The 13,732-nt window shown below is 34.8% G+C and overlaps 1 pseudogene; it reads right to left on the minus strand.

Moving 5' to 3' along the window:
- Positions 1–3,611: 3,611 nt before the first annotated feature.
- LOC109447602 (ferritin light chain pseudogene) lies at positions 3,612–4,137 on the minus strand (annotated as a pseudogene).
- Between the last annotated feature and the right edge of the window lie 9,595 nt (positions 4,138–13,732).

Consider the following 13,732-nt stretch of genomic DNA (forward strand, 5'->3'; position numbering starts at 1 on the left):
ACACACACACACACACACATCTTTTTAATAGATGAATAATAATTGTTCATGGTATGGATGTGTGCCATATAGTCTTCATTACTTTCCTTTTAATGGGTAGAATGGTTGTTTTCAGTGTTTTCTCACCACAATTAATACTGTAATAAATATAATACATTATGCATATAACACTGTAAACTTACAGACATTTTAAAATTATATATATACAGAGAGATGTATACAGATTTTTTTTATTAATAGGCTAGATTGTTAAAACTGAGATTTCTGGTATACGTACCTGGTTTAAATCTAAATAGATTTTTGCTAGATTACGTTCCCAAAAGGTTGCCTATTCAACAGGTCAACCAGCAACATATAAGATTACTTGTTTTCTCATACCCTAGATGTTATCATTTTAAAAAAAAAGTTGTGAACTTAATGGGTTAGAAATGATAGCTCATTATTTGGGTTTCCATTTTTCCAAAGGTTAAGCAATATTTCATGTTTTTTGGTGACTTGTAATATTTTTCTCTGAATTGCTTTATTCAAATACTTTTCTTTTTATTAATGATATTAGCTCTGTATATATTTCAAATAATTTTTTCTCTCTTTCTTTTGCATTTTGATTTTACGATTTTTTTTGCTATAAAATAATTACATTTTTAAAATTTATTCAAATCTGTCACCTTTTCTTCTATGGCTTCTGGATTTTCTTACTTTAAAAAAGTCTCTTCACCCAGTGTTATTCAAATACTCTTATAAATTTTTTTCAAATATTTTAAAATCCTTAAGTATGTTTATTGTGTGAATTAAGGTGTCTAAATTTGTTTATTCTCCCCCCGCCCCCCAGCTTAACAGGGAGTCATGCCAGCACCATTTCACTGTTATTTTACCACTGATTTGAAGTATAACCTAGAGTTTTTGTTACATTCCCATGTAAACTAAAATCTATTTATAGATGCAGTGTTCATTTTTTACTCATCAATGTATTTATTCTTTAGCCAATATCATCCTATTTGCATTAATTAGCTTTACATTAAGTTTTAGTATCTGATAGGGCAAGATCTCCTCTGTGGTCTAATTTTTCAAAATTTTCTTTGCAATTCTCCATTTATGTTCTTCCCTATAAACTTTAAATTCATTTTGCCTGTCCCTGTCACCTTCTTTCATCATAAAAGATACTCTAATCAAAATAGTATAAAGTTGTTATATATTAATTCATGAATGATTGTCATCTGAATATTAATCCTTCTCACCTAGAAATATTGTATGTATCCCAAGTCAGATATCATTTTATAATTATTAATAAAAGTTCATAATTTTTCCTATTAAAATTCTATACCATTCACATTAAATTTGTGTCTATGCATTTTATAGTTTTTGTTACAATTTTAAATGGAATTTCTTTCCTCCGTTTCCATTTCTTACTGGCTATTGAGAGTATGAAGAAAAGCTATGAAGTTATTTTTGTAATTATTTTGTATCCAGACATTGAAATGATTTTTTATTTTAAATAGGATTTTTAAGGTCACTTGGATTTGTTTACTATACAATTATATAATTACACGCTATGCAAAAATGATAATCTTGTTTTTTATTTCCAATATTTATTGAATTAATTTTATTTTATTATTACATTAGCTAGAAGCCCAAATATAATGTGATAATAGTGTGGAGAGTAGGTCTTCTTCTCTTGTTCTTGATTTTAATAGAAATGGATCTAGCATTTAAAATTTAATATGACATTTGTTATTAATTTGCAATAAATAGCCTATCATTTTAGGTTGTTTCCTTTTATTTATACTTACTTGTTTATTAATAATGGCTATTGAATTTTATCAATAGCCATTACTGATTGAATTTATTTGTAATTATGTGTTTTTCTTCTTTGATTTGTTTGTTATAGGATTTTGAAAAATTGCCAAATGTTGGACAATCGTTGCCTTCCTAGCAATAATACTGTTTCATTATGGTGTATTATTTTATTGATAAAATTTTGGATTCATTTGCTAATATTTTATTTTATGAGAGACCAGCTGACTAACCTCCGCAGGCTCGCGGAGATAGTTTTGCATTTTATATGTTGGTGAAATTATTCTATAAATTCTTGTTTGTGCTATCTTTATCATGTAAGTTATGTTACCATCATAAAATTGATTATAGATACTTGCATCTTTTTCTAATATTTAATATTGTTTGAGTAACATAGGAAAATGTGTTCTTTGAAGATAGAAACATTTGGTTATAAAACCATCTGGTCTGATCCATTTTTAAATAGTAAATCTTTACAAATGCTTCCAATTTCTTCTTTAAATTGAGATGTTCAGTATTTCTACTTCTTTTCAAATTAACTTGGAAAATTATTTCTTATTTAGTAAGAATATTCAAAATAAAAGCAATAATGTTCTCTGTACCAACCAAAGAATGTAGAAAAGGGTTTTATTTTAATTTGTAGTGTTTGCTATTGTTGTGATTTTTATGCCCCATTTTCAGTTCTAACAAAATTTTTATTTTCTCTCTTTCCTTTAATATGTTTTTGCAGAGTATAACTACTTATATTGGTGCTTTGAAAGTACCAGTTTGTAGTTTTATTTTATTTTCTTCTCGTAACTTCTTTAGGTCAAATCTGTTGTTGTTGTTTCTCCTTTTCTATGTGGAGGATTTAATTTAGAGTTTATTTTCAGCCTGGGATTATAGCTGTATCACATAAATTTTTAACTTAACGTACCGGTATTTTTACTAATTTTTGAACAAGTTTCAGTTTTGGTTTTAATTTGCTCATTGATTCAGGAGTTATTTAAAAGGCATTTCTTAATTTCTATGAAATTAAGATTTTCTTGTTATTGTTTTCTTTTTTAATTAATTTTTAGAGATGTGAAATTTACATCACATAAAATTAACCATTTTAAAGTGAACAATCCAGTGGCATTTAGTAAATTCAGAGATTGTATAATCACCACTTCTGTCTAATGCCAAAACATTTTCATCACACTAAAAGGAATCCTGGTACCCATTAACTAGTTACTCCTCTGCCCACCCCTAGTGTTTCCTGTGTCTGTGGATTTACCTATTCTGGACATTTCATATATATGAAATCATTCACTATGTGACTTTTGTGGCTAGAATATTCTGTCTGATATTGATACTGAACTCTTTTTTTCTTACAATAAATAATAATCAACCATAAATAAATAAACTAATTGGGAAAAAAGCATTTTCCACCTAACAGATACATTTTTAGTAAAGTATTATTTTGTGCTTAATTATTTATCAGTTGGTAATATATTTTGTTCCATTAAATCAATTGTGTAAAAGTATAATTGTACCAACAACTTAATTCCAGATATACTTTTAACACACTGCAAAGCCTTGTGGTTATAAAAAAAAATGTTTTTAAAATTTCTATTTATATACTTTTTTTTTTTTTTCTGTGAAAAGCTTTATTGTTTCAATTTGACCCACGGCATGAGAGAGGGCTCCAGGGTGTTTAGAAGGTTGTCTAGTTGTTACAGGGAGAGGGCTCCAGGGTAGTTAGAAGTTTGCCTAGTTGTTGCAGGGACAGGCTCAGGCAGAAGTCCAACACCAGGGGGATGCAGAGGGGCCCCTCAAAAGCCTCTCGGCTCCAAAGGCTCCTAGTTGTGCTTGAGGGTGAGCCTTTCTAAGAGATACTTGCCAAGCCCGGCCTGGGGGCCAGCCAGCCTGTGGAGGTTAGTCAGCTGGTCTCTCATTTTCTTGATGAGTTTCACCTTTTCATCCAGGAAGTGGTTCTCCCGGAAGTCACAGAAATATGGGTCTGTGCAGCAGAACCCAAGGCATGCAGATCCAAAAGGGCCTGGTTCGGGTTCTTTTCCACGACTGTGGCGGCTTCCATGGCATCCTGAGTTTTACCCCACTCATCTTGGGAAGGCTTCTGCAGGTCCTGGAAGAGGGTGCGGCCGCCATGCTGGTTTTGTATCTTCAAGAGATGCTGGGCGCCCTCGCCCTTCTCCTCAGCCAACTCGTGGAAGAAGTGGCCCACGCCCTCCAGAGCCACATCGTCGTGGTTGAAGTAGAAGCCCAGAGAAGGTAGATGTAGGAGGCCTGCAGAGGTAGGTTGACCAGGTGGGTGACGGTGGCCTTCACCTTGATGGAATAATTCTGATGAACTTGGGAGCTCATGGTTGCTTGGCAATGAGGAGTTAAGCTCAAAAAATGGTGTTGGCTGGTTTTGGAGGCCAAGGCTAGCTGAGTTGGTTCCAAAGGTTGAGACTGGAAAAGAGGTTGGAGGGTGGTCGGAGGCTGGAAGAAGGGGAGTCCTTGGGTCTGTTCCATCCAAACACTGTGGAAGCAAGAGACAGATCCGGGGGACTGCTGAGAACACTATTTGTATATCTTTGAGGCAGAGAAATATAAGATGAAAAATTAAAAAAAAAAAACAAAAAACATTTAAGGCAAGGAATTACATTAAATGGGACTAGAACCCTGTGAGGCAAGTAGAATAAAAATATTTATTTAGGGAGAACGGGAATAATGTTAAATTTTAAGAGGATAAAGAGCTTATTAATGTCTTTAATGTATTGTGGTGGGTATCATATCACTATAATATTTTCATTCCATTGGAAATATTTAAAACAGTGAGGTTAGTTTTATTTTTGTTTGTGATGCCAACTTTTACACAAGGCTGGAAATGGCATTCTTTGCAACTATTTAAGTTTATGATAGAAAATGTTAAATATCAGTTTGAAAATGTGTAAAGATTATCCAAAAATTTTTTTTGAAGATACATTCATCAGCTCAAGCTACCATAACAAAATACCATGAACAGGGTGTCTTAAACAAAATAAATTTATTTCTCACAGTTCTAGACGCTGAAAATCTGAGATCAGACTACCAGACTGGTCGGGTTCTGGTTAAGAGCTATCTTCTTGGTTTGCAGATGGCAGTTTTCTCATTGTGTCATCACCTGGCAGAGAGAGACAGAAAAAGCTCTCTAGTGCCTCTTATAAGGACACTAAACCCATCAGGAGGATCTCAGCCCCATGACCTCTTCTAAATCTAATTACCTTCCAAAGGCCCCATCTCTAAATACTTTCATATTAGAGGGTAGGACTCAACATATGAATTTGGGGGGATACAATTCAGTCCATACCAAAAGGTTTGTGAACAAAATAGTTTAAGGGCCTTGTTTAGATGACCAGTTTCAGAAGAGGACAATGATCAGGAGGAAGGGACCAATGGGTCTAAGTGGTAGTGGACAGACCCTGCCTCTCCCTCTGCTTTCCCTCTCCTCCTTTGCATGGGCCTTGGCGGAAGTGGGGAGACTTTCCCCAAGATTCTGCTCCTGGCTCTCTGCTCTCTGTGTACATTCTCTCCCTTGGTGAGCTAATCCCCTCTCAGATTCTCAGCTATTACTGTGTGAATGACTCCCAGAACCCCTCTCTGACCTTGATCTTGAGTTTCACTTCTAAACCTACCATGTATATTGAATATTAAAAATTTAATCAGTGAAGGACGATAACAATTGCTTAAATTGTTGTTTCCTTCCAGTTTTTTTCTTATGCATATGCTGAGTTTTAACTAAGCTGTGAAAAGCAGAGGTCCAGGATTCAAAAGGAAATTAGTCAAAATACAAAAGAAAGCAAGTTATCGAGTAATTTAAAATTTGAAGTCTGACCCCACATTATCACTTACATTCTTAGATCTACCAGTTCCCCCAGCCATAAATTGCCTCACAGTATGTGAAATAAGAAGGACTAGATGGTGACGGTAGTGAAAGTTTGGTAAATTTATAAAATTTTAGACTAAGTAAATTTTGTCTCTCTCTCTCTCTCTCTCTCTCTCTCTCTGTCTCTCTCTCTCTCTCTCTCTCTGTCTCTCTGTCTCTGTCTCTCTCTCTCTGTGAAGTTTGTTCTATGTGCACTTGCAGCTACCAGGACAATGATGTTTCTACCCATAATATTATACATTGATGTTATGAATAATTGATCTTTAAATTTAGCAGTTCAGGGAATGGATGGTGATAAAATTGAAGACATTCCTCTAAATAGTCTATGGAAATCCATTCTATTAAAAAAAAAAAATTTCTTGCACAAAATGTTCCTGGACTCATCATTCTTAAAATGAAAAAGAAAGGAACTCGCCTTCTTGACATTCCTTAATGTGACTTTGAATTTTCTCTCACAGCAAGTACAAGTTCATACTGGAAGCCTTGCAGTCTATCAATAGAACTCTGCTCACCCACCTTATTTTAAAGCTGAAGCATGTTAAGCCCTCTAAGCCTCTCCTCATAAGACATACCCTTCATCTCCCAAATTAGTCCTGGTGCCTTTGCTGGATCTCTTCCAAGACTCAGATGTTCTTTTAAGCTTCATGTCCTATCACACCATGCAGTAGGCTATAAGCAGCGAGAGTTCCTTTGCCTTAAAATCTCCTTTGATCAATGGACCCTAACAATTTCCAGTCTCCATGTCTTCTACTCTGTGCTTATATGTTTATTGGAATACCACAAAATTTTTCCTAATTCTGATGACTGTAGATTACATGTACAATAACTGCATTTTCAGTAAGAAATTAAAGAACGAAACAAAAAGCACAGTGTAACTTAGAGGTACCTGACCTTGACCCACCATTTCCCGTCTGCAGGTCTTTGTTTCTGCCATTTCCTTCAGTTGAAGCAGCTTTACTTTCCCTCATGGTAGCTCCAAAGCTGATCCATTTTGGAAGGATAAACTCAAAGATGACTTCCTCCACAAAGTCTTCTCTCACGTTCCAGCTGGAAATGATCTCTAAGTTCACTGAATACTTTATAATACTCCTTATATAGTAAAAACAGTCTGCCTCCTATTGTCCTTATTTCTGTGTTATATTGTTTAAACTAAAGATTTCAATCTGTGGGCTACATCCAGATTGCAAATTAATTTTGCTTAGCCCACATAATTGTTTCATATAAAAAATATAAAAACCACATGAAATACGAATTTCTGGCTTCTTTTAAAAATACTGGGTCCAGGTAGAAACAATAAGCTGGAGCTCAATAGGGGCCACCCCAGTTTGTTTCTCGGGCCGCTTCAGTCATTTATGTTAACTGCCTAGCCCAGGTGGGCATTTGAATTTGCAATACTTAGTCTACACTGTAGTGTTCTTGAGGCAGGATCTTGTCTTAATCACTTTTACAGCATGCAGCAAGCTCTTAGTAATTTGTGGCTGAAAAAAATAAGTTTGTATGGGTTGAGAGGCGAGTATTTTTTTTTAAGTGACTTTGAGGTTATGTCACTGGGATCTGACCAATTCCTGTGATTCTCCTATTCCATCCTCACATTGTTTGAAGTTATCAATAAGTATCTATTCAGCTTTGACTATGTGTGAAAGCGTGGAGATATGAAACAAACAAGTGTGTCATCCTGCCCCTCCCTATAGGGGACTATATGAGGTAATAAGAAATAAGCACATGAAATAGTTTATGAGTAAGATATCATTGTAATTTCAAGGCAGCAGAGCAAAGTGTTTAACAGATGAGATGCTGGTGTCAGATATAATTGAATTTATATCTTGGCTCTGTACTTAGAATCTTATAATTTGGGTAAATTATTTAACCTTCTGAGCCTCAGTTTCCTCATCTTTTGCTGACCCCTTTTCAAGACTAAGATTAAGACAATAATTATATCTTCCCTATAGAGACATGGGAAGGTTAAATGAGCTAACAACACATGTGAAGTCCTTGGCATAGTGTCTGGACATGTTAAGTGTTCTGCAGATGGAAGAGTTTATTATTGGCAGCTAAATAATCCAGAATCATCTATAGTATATCTAAGAACATCTAATCAGTACACAAAATTTACCAAACCCTATTTCCCATATTGTCTGTATTATGAGCCAGTCTGCTATCCTCTACAAAAAATGACTGCTTACTATTCAGCGTTTACTCCTATGTGTGATTGCTGACTCTGTGTGGGTGTGCTGGACAAGATCAGTTTGTCACCGTGAGTCTTTTCACATTGGACATGTAAAGGCCAGCCCTGGGTCTGCAGCTGCAGCTGCTATTTGCAGCGCCAGGGCCTCTGAGATGGGATTCTGGGGCTCAGATTTATTTTCTTCCCTGTGCCTTTGTTTAAAAGACGCTGGTCCTGCTCAGCTGCCCTGACTGTTGCTGCTGCCCCGTAGTGCCCTCATTTTGCCTCCCTGGTTGAAGGTGTGCTTCACCCACAACTGTCTCCCAGAAAATTCAGGGAAGTCACCACCATCATTTAGTAAACACAGTGTCCTGGGCATCCTCCTAAGCATTTTAGATGTATTATCTCATTTAATTTCTATAAAACGCTATGAGATGGCTACCATTCTTATCCCTCATCTTAAAAGATGAAGAAACTGAGGTACAAGGAGGTTAAATAATTTCCCAAAGTTCACAGTTAGGAAAAGGGTGGAACCAGTATTGGAAAGCAAGTGTTTGCCAGAATCCATGGTCTTAACAATTACACTCTACTTCCTCTATTAAATTTAGGTGAATATCTTTCCTTGGAAAACACTCTTCCAACCCTGAGTTGTTGGTTGCCCTTTTAGCATGACAAAGAGGACCACAAAATTGCTTCCTCCATAGGCTCTGTCCACAGATCTCCGTCCGTAGTGCCACCTGCAACACTACTTTAAAGACTTTGAATCACCTTTGGGTTAAGTGAGGAAAACGCAGGGATCAATGAACATAGTCTGTAGTGGACTTTCAAAATACATATCTATTGATTATGAAGGAAAGATCCACAAGTAAAGTCTTAGTGCTTAATTTTGAGAGATGTATCAATAGAATGATTTCATGAGTTAGGACAAATCAGATAAAGTCATTAAGAATCCTTTAAAACATTCCTGAAACGTATTATCCTTAGTTTCCATCAAGCAAAATAGAGAAACATTTTCATATTTTAGAACTTTGTCAGGTTCAAAGCCGGATGAGTTAAGTGGGAAAAAAACATTTATGTATTTTAAAACGCTGTTACATACAAAAGTCTTTAGATACGAGAAACCTATGCACATATTTTAAGTGCTGAAGAAACATGAAATGAAAGCAAGTGATCAGCGTGGTTCTGAGCTGTGGACACTTGACAATGGCTAGAAAACGGGGTCATGCAAGTTAGAGGACAACCTCCTTCCAAGTTTCAAAACCCAAAACACAGTGACTACAAGAAGGAGCTGAGGTTGCCAGTGGAGTTGGGAGAAGAACTACTAAATATTGGAGCCCTAGGGATCAAATCTGGATCAAACCACCATTAACTGGAATAGAATCTGTCTTGATTGCAAAAGGACAACCTCAGTTCACTACCAGTGTAATCATCTTCATTAAGCAAGTGTGCCTTTTTTTTAAAAAACTGGGAAGATTTAGAACTAAGTGTAGAAAAGTTTCAGAGAATCAAAACTATGGTATTTATATATATATATATATATATATATATATATATATATATATATATATATATATATTTCATTTGTTTGTTTGTTTGTTTTTTGTTTTTTTAATTAAAATTGATTGGGGTGACAATGGTTAGCAAAATTGCACAGGTTTCAGGTAAACAATTCTGTAATACATCATCTATCTATCACATTGTGTGTTCACCACCCAGAGTCATATTAATATTTGGCAGTAAAATATTTTAAAAGAAAACCAAATATTTCAAATTTATAAAATTTGGCGTATTAGAGTGATGTGCTATTTAAATACTAGGACAACCAACTTGGAAATATGCTTGGCAATGTTTACAAAAGCTGAAATTGACCCAGCAATTCCACTCCTAGGTATAATATCTAATAGAAATGCATTCTTATGCACTTGATAAGATAAGTAACAGCAGCGTTTGTAATACCAGAAAACTGGAAACAATCCAATTATTCATCAGTATACCACAATGGACAAATTGTGGTATATTCCTACAAGGGAACATTAGGTAGCAATGAGAATAAATGATATGGATGAATCTCACACACCTAATGCTAAAACAAAAGCTGCTAGACACAGAGAGAACATACTATATACTTCCATCTTATAAAGAACAAAATAGGCAAAGCTATCCTATGTGGTTAAAAGCCGTAATATTCTGCTTCTCAATTTAGATGCTGCTTATACCAATATATTGGGTTTGTGAAAATGAATTATATAGCTATATATACTTTTCCATATGCACATTATACTTCAATAACATTTTCTAATTGGAAACAATAAAATAAAGTATTGTAGCTATGCAAAAAATCGACTTGACAGGATATGCTTTGCTTCAAAATAATACAGAATAGCAAGAAACTAATCAAAATGATTAGCCATGAGTTGACAGCTATTAAACCTAGAGGATGGATTAAAATACCTATAGAATGAAGATTCATTAAAATATTCTTATGTTTAAAATTTTTGGTTAGTAAAAAAAAATATTCTTATGTTTAAAATTTTTGGTTAAAAAAAAAAACAGGAGAAAACAACTTCTTATCTATCTCATGCTAATTATAACTGGAAAGAGGCTACCTTGAGGAAACAAAAAAATCACCCTTTCCCCCATTCTCCTAATGTGAAAACTTCGGAAAATAAAAGTTTAGTTAAAACCCCTTTATCCAACATGGTAAAATGGTGGGTTAATCAACAAATCTGATAATTTTAAAAAATCATGTGTACTAATATTTTAATGTACATTGAGTCATTGATATTTTGATGTAAGACCAAGGATTTTTCCTTATTAGAGATGCTGATTATATTCTTATTGGTATTACCTAAATGACATCATATGATTTCCATTCTTTGTTTCTCAAATGCAGAGCCAAAACTTAAAATCATTTAAAAATCAAAATGTGCCTAGAATTCTTCTAGCTTTTTACCATTTTCTAAGTCTTTAGTTAGTTGTTTCTCCACACCTAATTTGACTATTTTTTTGCAATTTGAATTTATTTAGGCATTCAGCCTAGTGTTTATAGAAACAACTCCCCACATTCATACTTTATCTGTTTACTTAATATTTAATTAAATTTCAATTACAAGTCTTATTGGCATAAACAGGTTTGGGAGCAAACAATACTCTTGATCAGGCTATAACTCAACTGGTAGGAGAAGTAAGCCTGTGTGTGTACTTAAGAGTATTTCAGGGTGCTAGGGGCAGCAGTCAGTATGTTTTTTTTAGAGGGAGTGAAGAGAGGTGGTTAATTTTTTTGCCAGTCAGTTAAGTGGAGGTGGACAAAGAAAGTTAAGATAATAATATCTATTATTTCTTGAGTACTAAGCCTGAGTCAAACACGATGCTGAACATTTTGCATACAGTATTCCATTTAATCCTCACATTCTGTATACAGTTTTCCATGTAATTCTTGTAATAGCCCTGAAAATTATCATCAGCACTTCACAGATGAAAAGAACAAGTTTCAGAGACGTTGGGAAGAATGATAAGATGCTATCCCATTTATCTAAACTAGGAGAACTCCCTGTGACCACAGATGCCCTTCATTTGAAAGTTGCACAGCCTCGAATCATCATTAGGGCTCACTAAGGGGGAAGGGCAAATACAGGAGGAAGCCAACTGTTCAGCTTCATCCTTTCTTAGGAATCTGGCTCTGAAAGAAGAAAAAGACATGGGTAAGCACAGCACCATAAGTAGTAGCCATAAAGCACCCTCAGCAAGAAAAGTTTGCTTTCTTTAAATAATTTCTGTGGGTATCTTTGGTCCTTTTATATGAATCAGAGTCTCTTCTCTCCCCAACCGTCTTGGTTATATCATTAGCATAGCCCAGTTAGCCCTTCCTGAGGAAGGGGAAAAAAACCCTTCAAAATCTAACCAGTTACTTGGAAGTTGCTCTGAGAATATGAAATGGAAATTTTCTTTTAGATTTAGACAGATGATTTGCCACCCTGCTGCACATCAGAATCTCCTGGGGACTTTGGGAAAAAAAACAACACAACAACCCATACAGGGCCTTTGATTGCCTTGCCCAAGCCCACATTTAGATTTCATTAGAGTAGGTGGGATGGGGCTCAAGCATCAATATTTTTTAAATTAAAGTTCCCCCAGCTGGTTAAATGTACATCCAGGGTTGTAACTATAGATCTTAACAGTCAGATTTTTAAGGACTGAGTGGCTGTCATTGACTGGTTCAGAGGAAAAATTCCTATAAGCGTAGCTTATTTTATACAATTGAGATATTATTATTTTTTCTTTTTTTAAATCGAAAGATGTTTGACCTATAGCATTGTGTAAATTTACATGTTGATTTGATACAATTATATATTATAACATGATTTCCTTCGTTGCAATAATTAGCACGTCCATCATGTCATGGAATTATTATTTCTTTTTAGTGGTTAAAATAATTAGGACCTAGTCTCTTAGCAAGTTTGGTGTTTATAATGCAGTTTTGTTGTCTATATTCACTACGCATATTCTGTGCATTAACTCTCTAGGGCTTATTTATTATACTACTTGCTGCAAGTTTGTACCATTCACATCTTTCCTATTTCCCCACCTCGTGACCTGTGGTAACCACCGTTTTATTCTCTGTTTTTACAAATTTGGCTTGTTTTAGATTGTACACATAAGTGCCATCAGGCAGTATTTGTCTTTCTCTGTCTAACTTATCTCATGAGAAAGAAGGACATTCTGTCATTTGTGACAACATGGATGGACCTCGAGGACATTATGTTAAGGAGAGGTATTTTTGAAAGGCTGCTCTAACTATTCTTCTAGGACATCATCTCACCCATTACCTTTATAATTACACAAGCCCTGGTCTTTCACTTGTGACTGCTCATCAACACTTCAGCTTCTTTGTCAAGTAGTTAATGCTCTAATAACTGTCACTAAATACACCAAGAAACCTGATATAAAAGGAATCCTGTAGTGAACAGTTTTGTGATTATTTTTAAATAACTTAATACTGAGCTGAGTATAAAGCGTTATATTCTGTTTATAAGTCACTTTTCTTGACCATTTCCTACTAAAGTGATTGTTTACCTTTCCTTTAAAATCTTAAGCTAAGATGGAATTTTAGGGCTATATCAGGCTTAGGCTGGACAAAAAGATCTAAAAGTACAATGTTATAGCTAAAGAAAAACAGTGGGGTTTGCGTAAATATGGAAGCAAATAATTCTATACTTAAGAATTTTTTAAGTTGAAAATTTACCACTTATCCCCCCCCATGTCAATATCATGTTATTCAGGGGTAGGGGGTCAACCTAATGATGTATCCAGCTAACTGAGAACCAAACCAAGATATTTTTGTATTTTACTGGTCCATGTCACCTAATTGTTTATGAAATATTCTATTAGAAAAGACCCTCGCTTTACGTTCTCTCTCTGAGTTTGAAAGGGATAGGGGAGGAGGGGAGAAAGAAAATCTGGATATTCTTTAAGGACTATACTTTTGCAGGCTGTGGTGATGATAAGCAAGCCCTGTATATCATACTATTAAATTGTCCCCAGGGACCCCAATGTGGAATTTTCACAGTGCTACATGGCGTGATTTGCCTAATATAATACTTTGTTATTTTTTTCCTTTTCTACCAAACCCAAAAGCTCATCTTTCTTATCTATTCTGACAAAATCATGTGCTAGAATTGTTCTTTAAGAGAGGCAAGAGCTCTGTCATGACATTTCCATTTTTATAGAAAAAGGCAAATCATGAATTTCCGGTTCTCTCCCATATTTCTCTTGAAGGTTTATTCAAGGTCATACTAAAGTTTTTTTGTTTGTTTTGTTTTAGAAAAAAATTACATTCCCTTTGATCAAAATGTTTTTTTAAGAAAAGTAAAATATTAAACTCATAC

Source organism: Rhinolophus sinicus, chromosome 1 (genome assembly GCF_057876585.1).
Source record: "Rhinolophus sinicus isolate RSI-liver-muscle chromosome 1, RSI-T2T, whole genome shotgun sequence".
Lineage (NCBI taxonomy): Eukaryota > Metazoa > Chordata > Mammalia > Chiroptera > Rhinolophidae > Rhinolophus > Rhinolophus sinicus.